We start from the raw sequence: 5,196 nt of genomic DNA on the forward strand, positions 1-5,196 counted from the left end.
CCACCACTTACCCGCTGCCCACGCTGCCCAGTTCCAGCGGGCAGGCGACTGCCTGCCGGGCACCCGCTGGAACAATGACGCCGCCGGAGGGTGATCCACCACCCACCACCCACCCGCTGGAATGGCATGGTGTGGCGGGGTGTTTTTCCCCGTTTGTTGTTTTCTCGTGTCCCGTTGTACCCCGTTTGATGTTTGTGAGTCTCGTATGATGTTGTGAGTACCGTTCTAGGAATTTGTGTGTAGTACATGTGTCGTTTGTGTATATGCCTTGATTGTTATTGTTGATTACATGATTGATTGATTGATTGATTCAATGATGATGGGTGACGTGGTCATTGCGCAATGATCGAAGTGACTGATAATGATGAGATTGTGATTGGTGGAGATGAATTATTGGGGGAAAGCACAACGAGTGCTCGGTTATCGTGCTAAAGGCACAGACCACCCCTTAGACTTGCTGGCTAAAGGCTTGGGTCAGGGTATAAGCGTCGCGGTGTCATGTTAGAGCTATATGCGCTGACCCCTTGGTATTGGTGCTAGAGGCACGGACCATGCGAATGACACTTTGGTGTTACCATGTTGGTGGACTTGTTGGTGGTTATGGAGTGTGGCATGTAATTGCTCCGGAGCGGAGGAATAAGGGAGGAGGTATAAGGGTGGCTTGGAGGTACAAGTTGGAACTGATATAAGGATGGAGGGGAGTCAAAAGATTGGAAATTGGTATATGGTTGGAAGATGGATTGTGTGCTTTGATGATTACTTGTTAATTGATTGTCTTTGAATTCCATTGTTGCCTCTATTTGCTATGTAGGAGCTTGCTTGTATATTATGTCTTGTCTTGTGTTCTTAGGGTGCATGTTAGTCCTTATGATTGTTCTATGGTGTCAAGTCCGTGGTTGTGTCTTGAGTCTTGATCTTGGTTTAAAAGCTAGAGTTACTTAGGTTATATATGTATTCCGATTTCAAAATGATTTTCTTATATCTACCTATATTGTACTTAACGCATGGGAGTGGGTTACCAACATTATTCGCTAACGGTTGTTACACCGTATGTTTTTCAAGTGCTGATCATTAGTTACGAAGTGCGCTAGTTGGACCTGTGGACTTAGCTTAGTTAGTTCTAGCATTAGTAGATGACCTGTGTGCCTTGGATTGTATTTGAATATTGATTTATGGATTATATATGTTTGGTTAGTTTAGCCTGTGCATCTATGTTCTCAAACCTAGGTGTGGCATAGCACCCCGACTCTTATGGATAGTTTATGCTCTGTTTGGATGATTATCATTAGATTGCATTTATTATATAAGCTTTAAATGTTTTAAAAATTAGGGGTGTTACAGTAACTCTTCTTCTTCTCCTACATCCGCTTTTCATCATCCGCTGTCCGAGTCGTGCCCACAATCGGCTATTAGGGTACATATTCCATCACTCACCTCTCCCTCTTATCGAGTATCTTAATTCTTTTTCTATGGTCTCTCAACACGAACACAAGCTCAAAGACTTGCCAACACTCCCGTTCCAATCTTTTTGAGCAATAATCAGTAGTCCAACCTCAAGAAAGTATGTTTTTCTCAAAACTCTCTTATCTATTGTATTGCTTTCAATTCAAATTTACTTGTCCTTTAAGATTAATAATAATAATAATAATAATAATAATAATAATAATAATAATAATAATAATAATAATAATAATAATAATAATAATAATAATAATAATAATAATAATTGTTTTAAAAAATAAAAAATAAAAAAATATAATTAAGCCACTCATATTAATGCCCAATGATTATTTTTAAATAAGTATTTCAAAGTGTATCAATGTAATATTATATAGAAGATGGTTATGCATAGGTAAATAAATGTTGAATTTGTTTATTTAAATCGGTAATTTAAAGTATATAAATTCAACATAATATATGCGAGATTGATTATAATTGTCACTAAAATAAATGTTTGCAAATTTTTAATAACGTTAATCTAAATACTTAGTCTTAAAGAGATAGTCTAAATAAATACTATTTTTTGTTTAAATTTCTCTAATTCTTCTTAATTCTCTTTTGGGTAGCATTGTCATTGTTTTCATCTTCAGTACATGTCCTCTCTTTTTTTATTTATTTATTGGCCTGGTAGTGTGTCATGTGCAATTAGGTTACTGGTGGCAGCATACAAGGATTCATCATGCAATGAGATTATGGTGTTGGAAACTTTAAATTTGTCTTGTTGTGTATATGACTGAGATTTTAGTTGTAATATGAACTCTTTATCTTACAAACACCTATTGATATTTAGTAGTGGTAGTTTTTCCCATACATGTTTCATGTGTTGTGAGATGTGTGTCGTAGGTTATCATGTGAAAGTATTGAACAAAATATTAATATTTATTATATTTGTATAAAATACTTGGTAAATAAATATATATAACATGTTTTGTATTATAATTTTGATATTTAATTACAAGATAATATAAAAAGAAGACTGTCGGTTTTTGGGTTTTCAGGCCCAGGGAGGTCCAACACAACCTTAGTTGGTGGATTCACCTTTCGCACAGAATTGCAAAGAAATGTCAGAACTCGTAATAGCTTTCAGTGTGTCTCCCCTCTCTCTTGGGATGAACTTGTCCAGATTACAAGGGTGGTGGAGCCTTTATATAGCAGGCTCCCCTCCTACCGACTTGAAGGCCATTAATGGCTGACTTCAAGGCTAGTTACAACTATCGAGCCGTTGGGTGTCGTTACCGGATCGGCCAATGGCACTTTGGATCCGTAACAGTCTGACCAAGTCCTGCCTTAAATGCCTCCAACGGCTCCGGGGCCGGGTCTTCTTAAATGAGGCCTCTCGACGCTCGCCTAACGGTTCTGAGCCTTCCCTTCGTGGACTTGGGCCTGGGCCGACTCCTGGACTCGGCCCAAGTCCCCACTGGGTTTCTTTCACTGCTAGCCCACGTTCCTTATCTTGGGTTCCCTTGTTGGGTCAACCCATCTTGGGCCGGGGTTCTCACCCCATCAACTAGTCCCTCACTTTTCCACATCCGGTCCGCTAATCCGAATTTAGAAAAGTAGTAACCGATCGTCTTCCTCAATCTCCGAATCCATGCATTAAATGTCCCTTATGACGCCCGGATTCTTTGCCATCTTTCCGGATTCATCGGAACCGTTTCGATTCTCCTAGCTCCGCGCGGCTCCTATAAATGGTCTTTTATTCTCCTCGTCTCATCTACTGGTCCACCATGGGTCGCTCACCTCTGAAAGGGAAACGGGTCGACTTCGGCTCTCCTCGACGTCCCCTTCCCTCGAAGCGGACTCGACCTGAGAGGGAAAGCAAGAAAAAGGCTTCTCGTCTGACTCCTCGGTGATCCCCTGCTGGTGCTACCTCCTCAGTTTCTCAGCCGCCGACCCCGCCTAAGTGAGAGATCGTACCTTCCTCGCTTCGTCCGCTGACTCCAACAACCGCTAGGGTGACCTCTCAAGATGGATCCTTCGTGGAGGTGGCCGTCCCCGAACAATTGACTTTCCGCATGACTTTCTCTATTCCCCTGGATGACCCCGACGGGCCAGTCACGGGTCTGATGGACGACAAGGACTATGCTCGTTACTTGGAGACGTATCCTGATGACGAGGAGCCTGTGGATCTGCCGCTCATGCCACCCTTCTGGGATTCATTCTGCCTCCCCCCCCCCCCCCCCTGGGCCATCGGGGGGAAGGTTCTTTGGAAGTGACTCCTCCTCACCCGGCGAGTGATCATCTTCGACCAGTGTTGGCTTCATGTTTCCGAGGGGCTTACTTAGGAGAATTTTAATTATCTTCATTGTAATAAGCTCCCAACCCGTTGTATCCCCTTCTTTTCAATAAACTGCTATCGTTTCGTCCTGTCTTATATCTCGTTTTTGTCGTGTATCCCTCCGGCCGACTGGTTGAGGAGTCGGCCACATCGTCAGGCCTTTTTCAATCTGACATCTGCAAGATTCCCCATATCTTGGGTGAATCTAATCTTTTCTGCACGGCGTGCGAATCTTGCTCTTCCTGGGCGAATTTGATGGAACTAATCTCTGACAGAGATTCGCGCCTTCCGTCCAATCCGGCTCAGTTATGTCAGTTACAATTCCCTCTGTGATTCTCACCTAGGTATTCGCTTCCATTGGGCTATATAAGGACCCTTCATGGTTCGTGCAAATCACAATACATCTCATTTTCGCAAGCACGGAGCTATGAGCTACAGAGACGGTGATCGCCGCTGGTCCATTCGTAACTAGGAGCATGCTCGACTGGAGAAGCTGAAGCAAAAGAGGCTAGCTAACGGAGGTCGTCTGGTAGGCGACTCGGCCTCAGACCCTATCGTGGTGCCCCCGGACAAGCTGGACCTGATGTGCAAGGAGCCTGCCGTCGCGGAAATGGAACCAGTGGTGGACGACCCAGTTCTAGAGGAGGAAGAAGTGTGGGAGGTTCCTCCGCTCTTTGGGGTGGCTATGTCTCCGAGCGCCCTAGAGAGGCCCCTGCAAATGATCGATGATGGGAAGCCGGCTGTGTATCTGGGCGAGGTGTCGGAACCTGAGCCGAGTCCTCTGCCTTCCCGACCTCAGTACTTCTTGGAGGGTCCACCGCCAGCTCGCCCGTCGGAGGAGAAGGAAGCCGAGTCCTGATTTACTTTTTCCTTGTATCTTGCCTCTGGCCGAGTCCTCGGCCTTGTACTTTCCATGTTTTATCGAATATACTGTATGCTTTTCACCATGCTTGGTACTTGTACTTTCTTTGACCGACTCCCACTCCCTTTCTAATGGGATCTTTCTTGTTGAGGAGTCGCCAGATCTGGTGGTCCGACTCCGAGACTGGAATCTTCTCGTGAGCCTTGCTTGTGTTGACTGACGGACCGAATTCCTTGGGGTCTTTCTGGAAGCTTCCAACTAGACCCGGTGGGCCCAAAGACCGTGGCCCACGATGGGCTTCTGGCTTAGCAAGCCGGGTCAGTGTCACCGGACCAAGCCTAGGGTAGACGCGCCGCCTGCAGGCTAGCCCTAGGCCTGAACCGTCTTTCCGCCTTCCAAGGCATTAATTACGGCGTCCTTTCACTTCTTGTCACCCTTCTCTTCTCTAATGAGAGGGTGACAAGTGGCCGTCCGTTGGGATTCTCCCCCCTTTTAAATAGCCATCTTCCTCATTTCCCTCTCACTTTCTCTCAACTCTCCACACTCAACGTCGAGC

This window comes from Ipomoea nil, unplaced genomic scaffold, assembly GCF_001879475.1.
Source record: "Ipomoea nil cultivar Tokyo-kokei standard unplaced genomic scaffold, Asagao_1.1 scaffold2694, whole genome shotgun sequence".
NCBI lineage: Eukaryota > Viridiplantae > Streptophyta > Magnoliopsida > Solanales > Convolvulaceae > Ipomoea > Ipomoea nil.